Below are 14,078 nucleotides of genomic sequence, written 5' to 3'. Positions count from 1 at the left end.
TGCAGAGTAGTGAGTAGTGAGTGCAGAGTAGTGAGTAGTGAGTGCAGAGTAGTGAGTAGTGAGTGCAGAGTGGTGAGTAGTGAGTGCAGAGTGGTGAGTGGTGAGTGCAGAGTGGTGAGTGCAGAGTGGTGAGTGCAGAGTGGTGAGTGCAGAGTGGTGAGTGCAGAGTGGTGAGTGCAGAGTAGTGAGTAGTGAGTGCAGAGTAGTGAGTAGTGAGTGCAGAGTAGTGAGTGCAGAGTAGTGAGTAGTGAGTGCAGAGTAGTGAGTATTGAGTGCAGAGTATTGAGTGCAGAGTAGTGAGTGCAGAGTAGTGAGTAGTGAGTGCAGAGTAGTGAGTAGTGAGTAGTGAGTGCAGAGTAGTGAGTAGTGAGTGCAGAGTAGTGAGTAGTGAGTGCAGAGTAGTGAGTGCAGAGTAGTGAGTGCAGAGTAGTGAGTGCAGAGTAGTGAGTGCAGAGTAGTGAGTGCAGAGTAGTGAGTGCAGAGTAGTGAGTAGTGAGTAGTGAGTAGTGAGTGCAGAGTAGTGAGTAGTGAGTGCAGAGTAGTAGGTAGTGAGTAGTGAGTGCAGAGTAGTAGGTAGTGAGTAGTGAGTGCAGAGTAGTGAGTGCAGAGTAGTGAGTAGTGAGTGCAGAGTAGTGAGTGCAGAGTAGTGAGTAGTGAGTGCAGAGTAGTAGGTAGTGAGTGCAGAGTAGTAGGTAGTGAGTGCAGAGTAGTGAGTAGTGAGTAGTGAGTGCAGAGTAGTGAGTAGTGAGTGCAGAGTAGTGAGTAGTGAGTGCAGAGTAGTGAGTAGTGAGTGCAGAGTAGTGAGTAGTGAGTGCAGAGTAGTGAGTGCAGAGTAGTGAGTGCAGAGTAGTGAGTAGTGAGTGCAGAGTAGTGAGTAGTGAGTAGTGAGTAGTGAGTGCAGAGTAGTAGGTAGTGAGTGCAGAGTAGTAGGTAGTGAGTAGTGAGTGCAGAGTAGTGAGTAGTGAGTGCAGAGTAGTGAGTGCAGAGTAGTGAGTAGTGAGTGCAGAGTAGTGAGTAGTGAGTGCAGAGTAGTGAGTAGTGAGTAGTGAGTGCAGAGTAGTGAGTAGTGAGTGCAGAGTAGTGAGTAGTGCGTGCAGAGTAGTGAGTGCAGAGTAGTGAGTGCAGAGTAGTGAGTAGTGAGTGCAGAGTAGTGAGTGCAGAGTAGTGAGTAGTGAGTGCAGAGTAGTGAGTAGTGAGTGCAGAGTAGTGAGTGCAGAGTAGTGAGTGCAGAGTAGTGAGTAGTGAGTGCAGAGTAGTGAGTACAGAGTAGTGAGTAGTGAGTGCAGAGTAGTGAGTACAGAGTAGTGAGTAGTGAGTGCAGAGTAGTGAGTGCAGAGTAGTGAGTAGTGAGTGCAGAGTAGTGAGTGCAGAGTAGTGAGTAGTGAGTACAGAGTAGTGAGTAGTGAGTACAGAGTAGTGAGTAGTGAGTGCAGAGTAGTGAGTGCAGAGTAGTGAGTAGTGAGTGCAGAGTAGTGAGTGCAGAGTAGTGAGTGCAGAGTAGTGAGTAGTGAGTGCAGAGTAGTGAGTAGTGAGTGCAGAGTAGTGAGTAGTGAGTGCAGAGTAGTGAGTAGTAAGTGTAGTGAGTGCAGAGTAGTAAGTAGTGAGTGGAGAGTAGTAGGTAGTGAGTAGTGAGTGCAGAGTAGTAGGTAGCGAGTAGTGAGTGCAGAGTAGTGAGTGCAGAGTAGTGAGTAGTGAGTGCAGAGTAGTAGGTAGTGAGTAGTGAGTGCAGAGTAGTAGGTAGTGAGTAGTGAGTGCAGAGTAGTGAGTGCAGAGTAGTGAGTAGTGAGTGCAGAGTAGTAGGTAGTGAGTAGTGAGTTCAGAGTAGTGAGTGCAGAGTAGTGAGTAGTGAGTGCAGAGTAGTGAGTAGTGAGTGCAGAGTAGTGAGTGCAGAGTAGTGAGTAGTGAGCGCAGAGTAGTGAGCGCAGAGTAGTGAGTAGTGAGTGCAGAGTAGTGAGCGCAGACTAGTGAGTAGTGAGTGCAGAGTAGTGAGTGCAGAGTAGTGAGTAGTGAGTAGTGAGTAGTGAGTGCAGAGTAGTGAGTAGTGAGTGCAGAGTAGTAGGTAGTGAGTAGTGAGTGCAGAGTAGTAGGTAGTGAGTAGTGAGTGCAGAGTAGTGAGTGCAGAGTAGTGAGTAGTGAGTGCAGAGTAGTGAGTGCAGAGTAGTGAGTAGTGAGTGCAGAGTAGTAGGTAGTGAGTGCAGAGTAGTAGGTAGTGAGTGCAGAGTAGTGAGTAGTGAGTAGTGAGTGCAGAGTAGTGAGTAGTGAGTGCAGAGTAGTGAGTAGTGAGTGCAGAGTAGTGAGTAGTGAGTGCAGAGTAGTGAGTAGTGAGTGCAGAGTAGTGAGTGCAGAGTAGTGAGTGCAGAGTAGTGAGTAGTGAGTGCAGAGTAGTGAGTAGTGAGTAGTGAGTAGTGAGTGCAGAGTAGTAGGTAGTGAGTGCAGAGTAGTAGGTAGTGAGTAGTGAGTGCAGAGTAGTGAGTAGTGAGTGCAGAGTAGTGAGTGCAGAGTAGTGAGTAGTGAGTGCAGAGTAGTGAGTAGTGAGTGCAGAGTAGTGAGTAGTGAGTAGTGAGTGCAGAGTAGTGAGTAGTGAGTGCAGAGTAGTGAGTAGTGAGTGCAGAGTAGTGAGTAGTGCGTGCAGAGTAGTGAGTGCAGAGTAGTGAGTGCAGAGTAGTGAGTAGTGAGTGCAGAGTAGTGAGTGCAGAGTAGTGAGTAGTGAGTGCAGAGTAGTGAGTAGTGAGTGCAGAGTAGTGAGTAGTGAGTGCAGAGTAGTGAGTGCAGAGTAGTGAGTGCAGAGTAGTGAGTACAGAGTAGTGAGTGCAGAGTAGTGAGTAGTGAGTGCAGAGTAGTGAGTACAGAGTAGTGAGTAGTGAGTGCAGAGTAGTGAGTACAGAGTAGTGAGTAGTGAGTGCAGAGTAGTGAGTGCAGAGTAGTGAGTAGTGAGTGCAGAGTAGTGAGTGCAGAGTAGTGAGTAGTGAGTACAGAGTAGTGAGTAGTGAGTACAGAGTAGTGAGTAGTGAGTAGTGAGTGCAGAGTAGTGAGTAGTGAGTGCAGAGTAGTGAGTAGTGAGTGCAGAGTAGTGAGTAGTAAGTGTAGTGAGTGCAGAGTAGTAAGTAGTGAGTGGAGAGTAGTAGGTAGTGAGTAGTGAGTGCAGAGTAGTAGGTAGCGAGTAGTGAGTGCAGAGTAGTGAGTGCAGAGTAGTGAGTAGTGAGTGCAGAGTAGTAGGTAGTGAGTAGTGAGTGCAGAGTAGTAGGTAGTGAGTAGTGAGTGCAGAGTAGTGAGTGCAGAGTAGTGAGTAGTGAGTGCAGAGTAGTAGGTAGTGAGTAGTGAGTTCAGAGTAGTGAGTGCAGAGTAGTGAGTAGTGAGTGCAGAGTAGTGAGTAGTGAGTGCAGAGTAGTGAGTGCAGAGTAGTGAGTAGTGAGCGCAGAGTAGTGAGCGCAGAGTAGTGAGTAGTGAGTGCAGAGTAGTGAGCGCAGACTAGTGAGTAGTGAGTGCAGAGTAGTGAGTGCAGAGTAGTGAGTAGCGAGTGCAGAGTAGCGAGTGCAGAGTAGTGAGTAGTGAGTGCAGAGTAGTAGGTAGTGAGTAGTGAGTGCAGAGTAGTGAGTGCAGAGTAGTGAGTAGTGAGTGCAGAGTAGTGAGTAGTGAGTGCAGAGTAGTGAGTGCAGAGTAGTGAGTGCAGAGTAGTGAGTAGTGAGCGCAGAGTAGGGAGCGCAGAGTAGTGAGCGCAGAGTAGTGAGTAGTGAGTGCAGAGTAGTGAGCGCAGACTAGTGAGTAGTGAGTGCAGAGTAGTGAGTGCAGAGTAGTGAGTAGCGAGTGCAGAGTAGTGAGTAGTGAGTGCAGAGTAGTGAGTGCAGAGTAGTGAGTGCAGAGTAGTGAGAGCAGAGTAGTGAGTGCAGAGTAGTGAGTAGTGAGTGCAGAGTAGTGAGTGCAGAGTGCAGAGTAGTGAGTGCAGAGTAGTGAGTGCAGAGTGCAGAGTAGTGAGTGGAGAGTGCAGAGTAGTGAGTGCAGAGTGCAGAGTAGTGAGTGCAGAGTAGTGAGTGCAGAGTAGTGAGTGCAGAGTAGTGAGTAGTGAGTGCAGAGTAGTGAGTGCAGAGTAGTGAGTAGTGAGTGCAGAGTAGTGAGTGCAGAGTAGTAGGTAGTGAGTAGTGAGTGCAGAGTAGTAGGTAGTGAGTAGTGAGTGCAGAGTAGTAGGTAGTGAGTAGTGAGTGCAGAGTAGTAGGTAGTGAGTAGTGAGTGCAGAGTAGTAGGTAGTGAGTGCAGAGTAGTGAGTAGTGAGTGCAGAGTAGTGAGTGTAGAGTAGTGTGTAGTGAGTGCAGAGTAGTGAGTGCAGAGTAGTGTGTAGTGAGTGCAGAGTAGTGAGTGCAGAGTAGTGAGTGCAGAGTAGTGAGTGCAGAGTAGTGTGTAGTGAGTGCAGAGTAGTGAGTGCAGTGTAGTGAGTGCAGAGTAGTGAGTGCAGAGTAGTGAGTGCAGAGTAGTGAGTGTAGTGAGTGCAGAGTAGTGAGTGCAGAGTAGTGAGTGCAGAGTAGTGAGTGCAGAGTAGTGAGTAGTGAGCGCAGAGTAGTGAGTAGTGAGCGCAGAGTAGTGAGCGCAGAGTAGTGAGCGCAGAGTAGTGAGTAGTGAGTGCAGAGTAGTGAGCGCAGACTAGTGAGTAGTGAGCGCAGACTAGTGAGTAGTGAGTGCAGAGTAGTGAGTAGTGAGTGCAGAGTAGTGAGTAGTGAGTGCAGAGTAGTGAGTGCAGAGTAGTGAGTGCAGAGTAGTGAGTGCAGAGTAGTGAGTGCAGAGTAGTGAGTGCAGAGTAGTGAGTGCAGAGTAGTGAGTGCAGAGTAGTGAGTGCAGAGTAGTGAGTGCAGAGTAGTGAGTGCAGAGTAGTGAGTGCAGACTAGTGAGTAGTGAGTGCAGAGTAGTGAGTAGTGAGTGCAGACTAGTGAGTAGTGAGTGCAGAGTAGTGAGTAGTGAGTAGTGAGTGCAGACTAGTGAGTAGTGAGTGCAGACTAGTGAGTGCAGAGTAGTGAGTGCAGAGTAGTGAGTAGTGAGTGCAGAGTAGTGAGTGTGCAGAGTGAGAGTGCAGAGTGCGAGTGCAGAGTGCGAGTGCAGAGTTGTGAGTGCACAGTGTGAGTGCAGAGTGTGAAGTGTGTGAGTGTGTAGGGTGAGCAGTGTGTAAGCGTGCCGGGTTTACAGTCTGTGAGCGTGTAGGGTGAGCAGTGTGTGAGCGTGCCGGGTTTACAGTCTGTGAGCGTGTAGGGTGAGCAGTGTGTGAGCGTGCCGGGTTTACAGTCTGTGAGCGTGTAGGGTGAGCAGTGTGTGAGCGTGCAGGGTGAGCAGTCTGTGAGCGTGTAGGGTGAGCAGTGTGTGAGCGTGCAGGGTTAACAGTGTGTGAGCGTGCAGGGTGAACATTGTGTGAGCGTGCAGGGTGAACATTGTGTGAGCGTGCAGGGTGAGCAGTGTGTGAGCGTGCAGGGTGAACAGTGTGTGAGCGTGCAGGGTGAGCAGTGTGTGAGCGTGCAGGGTGAACAGTGTGTGAGCGTGCAGGGTGAACAGTGTGTGAGCGTGCAGGGTGAACAGTTTGTGAGTGTGCAGGGTGAACAACTCCAATCCAAACCACATAATTCCATTGCACACCACATGCATACACTCCATAACACATGGCTAAAAGACATTGCCATTTACAATGCCATTAGCTCTAACTCAAATAAATCCAAGACCTATTGCATTTCCAATGCTTGTTTTTTTTTTTTTTGCTCCACATGAAGGAAAAACAAATCCTGGATGAGAAAGTCCTTTTACAACGCCCTCAAATATTGGGGGTCCCTTTAGTTTTCTTACATGGGGTGCACACTTACTCCTGCCTTTTACATGAGTTACGTTATGCACTTTTGCAGAGATGGAAACACTGTGAAAACGTGTATAACCGTTAAAGGAGCGAGTTTTCAGTTGTTGCGTGCATTCTTACTACTCCTGACTAAACAAAGTACTGCAGATAGTCCATTGGTATGACAGATTTTGCGCATTACTAAATGACATCTGCAGGTTTAAATTACTTTTTCGCCCTCCCAAGTGTTATGTTGTAATGAGGAAAATACTTTAATTCAGTCATTAGGGCCACAGCGATTGTATAACTTCCCTCTTGTTGACCTCCTCTTTAGTTAAGTGAATGATTTATGTGCAAGTGCCTTTGTGTAAACTTTTGACTACTTTATTAACAGTGTTGTGTAAATGTACTTAAATCTTCTGTTCTATTGCGGGCTTGCGTCTGACAGGAACTTTCCCAGCGCCCAAGAGGCGCATTTCCGAGCGAACAGACACCCACCCCCTTGGAAAGGGCTGTAACGTAGTCGAAAGTTCAACAACGGCTCGAAATGACCTTGCTGTGGCCCCGCTGTCTGTCTTTCCTTATGTGTTTGACCTTGAAGATCTAGATTTAGCTGCAGCTCTAGTGCTGTGGGGCTGCATTTCCGCAGTGCATGTTTGCGAGTTCACACGAGGGGCACTTCTCTTCGGTTGTCAGATAAGTTAGTCGCCAGGGGGCAGATCTGAAGTTTCCTGTATGCCGGGAATGTTGGTACTACCTACACTTGTGTTATTCGACGTTCTGGGTGCCCTGCTCCTGAAATCCAGCAGTGATCACCTTGTCTCCATGACTGGGCATGTTCGGGGAGGTGAATATCACGACACCTGAGAAGCCTTCCCTGGTGCCATCCTCAGCCGCTGACATGAATCCTTTTCTTGTTGCTTCCCCTCCAGTAAGTTTGGCTTCTTTTACTGCCTTCTGGGCATTGTAGCAAATGCTTTGGCGCTATTAATCATGTGTTTTCTACAGCTCCCCGCACCTGGCTTGTTGTATTTCTGATTGCCCAGCAGGACAGGGCAGATCTGTGGGAGTGAACTAGTCCGATAGGGAATTACTGTTGTTGTGTGACTGGGATTCCTTTAAAGGGCTGGTGTGAGGTTTCACAGACGCACAGGTTTATGACTTGTTGTTCAGATATTGTGAAAGGACTCCTCTGCAGTGTAAAGATGGCTATAGCGCAGTGCGCCTTTATTCCTCTCGCACCCCTGCACGCCCCATAGCTTTATTTATCCGAAGTATGGAAGTGCAGCTAGCCACTATCCCACAAAACTGACTTATTGCTGAGAAGTGGAGGTGCTCTCCCATTACAAGGCATATACTTAATCTTACTCAATTACAACATTCTTATATCAAATTATAACCTTCACTGTAGGCTACATTGATGTGTACCTTTTTACAATGCACTGTCATCTTAACCTCTCCTTTCAGTACCTTCTGGACATCCGTCTTCTTATTAACAGCAACCTGATCCTGTAGAGGTTGAAGGATGCTAGTGTCGGGGACTTTGTGGTGTTCCCAATAGTATATGTTTTATAGGGAGGTTACATTTTCCCGAACTTTTCATGTTACTTTAACTAGGAGGCGTAAGATAGATGAGGCCTCAAAACTTTGACATATATAACAAGCATTGAAAATGCAATAGGTCTCGCAATAACGCGAGTCTGAACTATTAGCATTGTAAATGATTATGCCCTTTATTTTTGCGTTCTGGTTTTTGGAACATAAATAAAAGGCTTTGCCATTTACAAGGCCTATAGCTTAAATTTGCGTTAAAACGAGACCTATTGCATTGCAATGGTGGTGGTGCTGCTGAGTTTTCTCTGAATCTGCACCCACAATCTGCACCCGTGTGTGAGTGGCGTTGCGTGTGTGAGTGGCGTTGCGTGTGTGAGTGGCGTTGCGTGTGGCGTTGCGTGTGTGAGTGGCGTTGCGTGTGTGAGTGGCGTTGCGCGTGTCAGTGGCGTTGCGCGTGTCAGTGGCGTTGCGTGTGTGAGTGGCGTTGCGTGTGTGAGTGGCGTTGCGTGTGTGAGTGGCGTTGCGTGGCTGAGTGGCGTTGCGTGGCTGAGTGGCGTTGCGTGGCTGAGTGGCGTTGCGTGTGTGAGTGGCGTTGCGTGTGTGAGTGGCGTTGCGTGTGTGAGTGGCGTTGCGTGTGTGAGTGGCGTTGCGTGTGTGAGTGGCGTTGCGTGTGTGAGTGGCGTTGCGTGTGTGAGTGGCGTTGTGTGTGAGTGGCGTTGCGTGTGTGAGTGGCGTTGAGTGGGTGAGTTGTGTTGCGTGTGTGAGTGGTGTTGCTTGGGTGAGTGGCGTTGCGTGGATGAGTGGCGTTGCGTGGATGAGTGGGGTTGCGTGGATGAGTATGAGTGGGGTTGCGTGGATGAGTGGCGTTGCGTGTGTGAGTGTGGTGTTGCGTGGATGATAGTGGGCTTGCGTGGGTGTGAGTGGCGTTGTGTGTCTGTAAGTGTTGCTGTGTGGGTGAAAGTGGCACAGAGCCTTTGATGTGACATTTCAGGTGCAGAGCATGAGATTGATGCAAGGAGCAGGCATGGGAAACAAAACCTTCCTGATGTGAGAGACGATAACGGGTGCATATGCATAGGAGGAGAATACAGGTATATGGCATGTGAAGATATCAGGTGGAAAGATTGGGTAGGGAAGATAATAGGTTCAGGGCTTGCAAGGCATGAGTAGAGTAAAGCATGACAAAATGGTGCAAGGCATGAAAAGAAACTAATGCCAGGTGTGGAAATTGAGGAGTAAAAATAACGATACGGCATGAGATGTCCAGCAAGAGAATATAAAATGTGTGCCAAATTCAGGTGGCATGGGTAGGTAATCTAGTTCAAGCAACTGTGATATAAGTGACATCACAGGCTTTGGTGTGCAAGGCTAGCGAAGGGCCGTCACTGATGTAAGGCTTAGGAAGAGAACATAAAACGTCGAAAACAAGGACAGCGAACAAGATAGCTGTCTGACCGTAGCTGATCCGAAAGTTGCCTTGTTTGCTATGATTACAAGTGCAAAGAATGTCCCGAGAAGGTAGGGAGTGCAAGGCATGATACAGGAAATTATGTGTGCCTTAAACCATGGTAATGTAAGCAAACTGATACAAGTTGATCGGCCGGGAAGCGGCCAGGAAACACAAGTACGGCCGGCCACATAATTAGGGGAGGAGACGCCGCACAGCACACGCTGGGAGAAGCCCTTTGATGTGCTGTGCGGTCGCGATGCGCGCTCTGTGCTGGGGGAGGGGGGAGGGCCATTAGGAACAGGAACAGATGGCCATGAAAGTGTATGGGCCAAATGCGCGTGCCTGTACGTGCACTCGAAGAAAACGCCACGGAAAAAAGAGGTGGTTTGACTATCCGATGGAGCACTTGAATTCTCCCCCATTTCCCATTGCTTCGCAATGGAAAAGGACAAGACCTAAAAAGGATGCCATGGGGCACTATCTGAAGTTTCCACGGTTGTCTTGATACTTTTTGAAGAATAGTAATTTTATTATTTTTTTTACGTTCATGATTGCACAAGAGTTTCCCACTCTGCCTTACCTAAAGCATGTTGCTGATGTTTCTTGAATACGCGTTTTAAACTTTTATTTTTAACGTTGCCATAATATAGACCCTGCCCACTGGATACTGGCACATTTTACTGGCATGAACAATAGAGCTACCATGTGTCATTTTTAAAGAAGCCCTGTTGTATTGATAGTCAAGTGCACAGAACTGGTTCCGGAAGTATGATGAGAATCATCTGCAATATGGTTAGGTCACAGTTACAAATGGCTGTCTTGGTATTAGTGCTGAGACGTCTTTACTTACTCGTTACTAACAATTTTAAAACTCATATACATTATGAAAATTACATTTTGGGTACTAATATAAATTATGAAAATTATATTTTGGGTCGGGTGTTCAGTCTTTTCAACACATAGTTCCTTAAGTAAGCAGGATAGGGGCGTAGTTTTGTTATTTCAATGTGGGAGTGACTGTGTGTAGTTAATGTTGATATTTTACTAAATTACAGTAGAATTCTTTACATTGATAAAAGGCGGAAGAGATAACGGCTACGCCAATTATCAGGAATACAGAGGGTGCGATTGTAGTGGTTTCAGGTTCTGAAAAAACGGGTGTATACGTGTTATAAGGGTGTCTTGGTGGGATTACTAGGTTCAGGGCTGAGTCTTGATTAATTGCTTCACGTTTTTTATCTTCTAGTAATTCTATTTGTGAAGCGCATTATCACCCACAAGGGTATCCGGGCGCCTAGCAGGTGTATGTGCCTAGTGGTCTAGATTACTCAGGTCAGTGCACCTCCCCCGACTTGTTAACGAAAATTTTGCTAAGTATGACTCGGTGGAGGAGAACTACCTGAATCTATGTGATCAGATTTGCAATTCAATTGACCAACTTGCACCATTGAGAAAAGTTAAAAACTGTAAAAAGGCATTCGCCCCATGGTATAATGAGGAGCTGCGACTGTTGAAGACAAACTGTAAACAGGCTGAAAGGAAGTGGAGGAAGAACTATTTTGAGGCAGACATGGTAGCCTTTAAAAATATGCTCCACTCCTATAAAGTACTAATAGGTAAAACCAAGGCTAAATACCTTGAGTAAATTATTTTTTTTGCCCTGAATAAATCACAAACCCTTTTCAATCTGGTTAGAGGCTTATCAAACCCAGATTGTGCTAAATCCATTAGCCCGGCTTCACAAGAACTGTGTGATAACCTGGCAAGCTTTTTCAAGGAAAAAATCAGTAACATTTTAATGGGACTGAAACCCTCATGTGAAGAGGTTGGGTACATACAGACTGATAACGTGACTATCACCTTTGGATCACTTCCCGAAGCCTTATACAAGGATTGTCTAGTAATTGCTGCTGGGGTTTCCTCTGGTTGCCCCAGGGACCCGCTTCCTCATAAGTTCTGGAAGCTGTTTGGAGGCAAACTTTTCCTGCTTCTATACCAGATCTGTTGCCAATCTTTATTCACAGCTGTAGTTCCAGACTGCTGGAAAATGGCCGTGGTCTCCCCTATATTAAAGTCATCACCGGATCTGCACAACCCAGCCAATTATAGACCTATTTCCCTGCTACCCTACCCGATTAAGATTCTAGAAAGGGTAGTAACTAAATCCCTCTCTAAGTATGTTGAGGATAACCAGCTGCTGGGCGAGGTCCAATTTGGGTTTCGTCCCGCACATGGGACCAAGACTGCCTTGGTGACGGTCCTGGATGATATGAGAATGCAGGCAGACAGTGGTCAGGCAGCCTTTCTAGTGCTGCTTGACATGTCAGCCACGTTCGACTCAGTCAATCACCAGACTCAGATCAGGAGGCTGGAGGAATTGGGTATTGTGGGCAAGGTCCGAGATTGGATCCATTCTTACCTCTTGGATAGGCAGCAGGCAGTGTTTCTGCCGCCCTTCTTCTCTGAATACAGCAGGGTTAAACAAGGGGTTCCTCAGGGCTCAGCCATCAGCCCTATCTTGTTTAATCTATACCTTCGCCCTCTCATTGTTCTGATAACATCGTTTGGAATTAATGTCATCAATTATGCAAATGACACTCAGCTTGTCTTCTCTTTTGAGGGCAACAATGCAGTGTCCATAGAAAAGTTTTATGACTGTCTATACCAAACGGCAGGCTGGTTGAAACTGAATTCCCTACAATTTAACGAGGATAAAACAGAAGTTCTGTGTTGCATGACCGGCCACATTCAGCGTCCCCTTCCTACAGACTTTTGGCCAGGCTCGACTAATAATTCCTTACTGCCTACTAAAACTGTGCGCAATTTAAGGGTCCTGATAGACAGTAATCTCCAGCTAGACTCCCAGGTGAATAAAACGGTGTGCACCTGTATGGCTTTACTTCGAGCTTTGCGCAAGATCCTCCCATTTTTGGTGGTTGCCACTAGGCCCCAAGTGGTTCGGAGCATTGTGTTGAGCAGAATTGAATACTGCAATCCGTTGCTTTTGGGTGCCCCAGCCTCTCTGCTCAAGAAGTTGCAGAGAGTGCAGACAATGGCAGCAAAACTCGCATTAAACCGGCCATGGGATGCGTGATCTTCTCGAGCCCTTTGGGACCTTCATTGGTTGCCTGTTGTACAAAGGATAACATTTTAAGGCATTATGCATTATCTACAGGGAGTACATAAAATTGGGCCTAGGGTACTCCAGAGAAAATTTGCTTGGTATGTGCCGGCTAGATATTTACGTTCTTCCTCTGCTCACCTGATCTGCATCCCCCAAGTTAAGAAAGTGCGAACAGGAGGTAGATCTTTTAGCTTTACTGCCTCCGAACTCTGGAACGCTCTTCCCCTGAGGCTTAGACAGTTGAACACCTTTTTCGGTTTCAGGAAGGAATTGAAAACCAGTCTGTTCCCTAGAGAGTAGACCTTGCTTTCTCTGTTGCTCCCGCTGTTCTGTAATCTAAGCGCCAGGATACCCTTTGGGTGACAGTCGCGCTATATAAGTGTACCTTACATTACATTACATTACATTATTAGGAATACAGAGGTTGCGATTGTAGTGGTTTTAGGTTCTGAAAAAACGGGTGTATACGTGTTATAAGGGTGTCTTGGTGGGATTACTAGGTTCAGGGCTGAGTCTTGATTATTTGCTTCACGTTTCTTATGTAATAGTAATTCTATTTGTAAAGTGCATTATCACCCACAAGGGTATCCGGGCGCCTAGCAGGTGTATGTGCCTAGCCTTGCCTGTGGGTGGGTGGTGTTATTTTGAAAAGCATAGTCTTCAGCTTCATATGGAATTCAAGAATATAGGAGGAGGCTGTGATGTGTAGTGGGAGGTTGTTCCATGCTTTACTGTGATGTATCAACAGGCCCGAGCTCAGGACCTGTTTCCGTGTATGCAAATAGGAGTCCGCCAAAGTGTAGGTGTGTGGCTGGTTCGTGTAACGAGATACAACATTGTTCAAGTAGGTTGGACCTTTTTTGTGTAGTGCCTTGAATGTGTGAGTGAGGAGTTTGAACGGAGAGCTTGTGTATCGGGAGTCAGGTGAGCTCCTGACCGTTTGGTGTGATGTGTGGTCTGTGCGAGGTTGAGGACGAGGCAGGCTGCCGATTTCTAAACGGTTTGTAGTCTTCTAGTGAGTTGCATGGTGATTCCGGTGGAAAAGGGTGTTACCGTTGTCCAGTTTGCTGTTGACCAGGGTGTGGGTGACAGTTTTCTGGTGTTGCTTGGGAGCCATTTAAAGATCTTCCTCAGCATCTTCAGGATGTGGAAGCAGGAGGCTGTGAAAGCGCTGACGTGCGCGGTCATGTGCAGTTCACTGTCAGTGATGATACTGAAGATTTTGGCTCTGGGTGTGGGTCACAAATTGAACGGCCAATATGGGAAGTCCCATGGTGAAGACGTCTTGTCAGAGATCAATACTTCTGTCTTGTTGGTCTTGAGCTTGATCCAGTTGGTGAACTTGTTCCCCTCTGTCGGGGGTCTTGTCCGAGAGGGAGATTGAGTTGTGTCATCAGCGTAGGAGAGGATGTTGCTGTCGAGAGCGCGGGTGACATTGCCTATTATGATCATGTATGCTTTGAAAAGGGTAAGCCTTGAGACACTCCACAGATGAGTTTCCAGGCTGACAGCGTGTGTTCTGTTCATCAAGCAGGGGTAGGTCCAATGGAGAACATGTCCTTGGATGCTAATCTCGTAAAGGCATCTGATGAGGATGGGGTGTGATACTGTGTCAAATACTGTAAAGAGGTCCAGGAGGATGAGTCCTGCCGTATTTCCTCTGTATAGCATCATGCTGATGTCCTCTATGTTGGCGATGAACATTGTTTTGGTTCCGTGGGTGAGCCTCAAGCCAGATTGTGTGTCATTGAGGAGATTGGTGTTTGTTGTTGAGCTTCTCTAAGCTCTTGGTCCGGTACAGTAGGCGGGAGATCATCAACATGTAGTTGGTGGGTGTGACTGAGTCTGCAAAGGATTTCTTGAGCATGGGAGTGACTGGGCATATTTCCAGGTGTCCGGGAAGGTGACTCAGTCGACAGAGGCATTGGTGAAAACATTGTGGCAGCAGGGGTCTCACTGTGCCTGGGAGTGGATGGACTTCTTGATTGCATTGATCTCATTCGTGATGACGGCATGCCACGGTTCGGTTCTCCAGGTGAGATGGAAAGTTTAGTTGCGAGGGCGACTGGATCAGGTTGAGGGTTGAAGTTGTAGTTTATGGAGGTGAACTTGTTGCAGAAGAATTCCAAAAGCTTCTTGCAGAGGTCTTG

At 47.2% G+C, this 14,078-nt stretch overlaps 1 protein-coding gene across 1 annotated transcript in view; it reads left to right on the top strand.

The window, feature by feature from the left end:
* FZD6 (frizzled class receptor 6) overlaps positions 1–14,078 on the top strand; it is a 243,356-nt gene that overhangs the window by 36,851 nt on the left and 192,427 nt on the right. The window lies entirely within an intron of this gene.

Source organism: Lissotriton helveticus, chromosome 4_1 (genome assembly GCF_964261635.1).
Source record: "Lissotriton helveticus chromosome 4_1, aLisHel1.1, whole genome shotgun sequence".
Taxonomy (NCBI): domain Eukaryota; kingdom Metazoa; phylum Chordata; class Amphibia; order Caudata; family Salamandridae; genus Lissotriton; species Lissotriton helveticus.
This window is presented reverse-complemented; position numbering and strand designations above follow the sequence as displayed.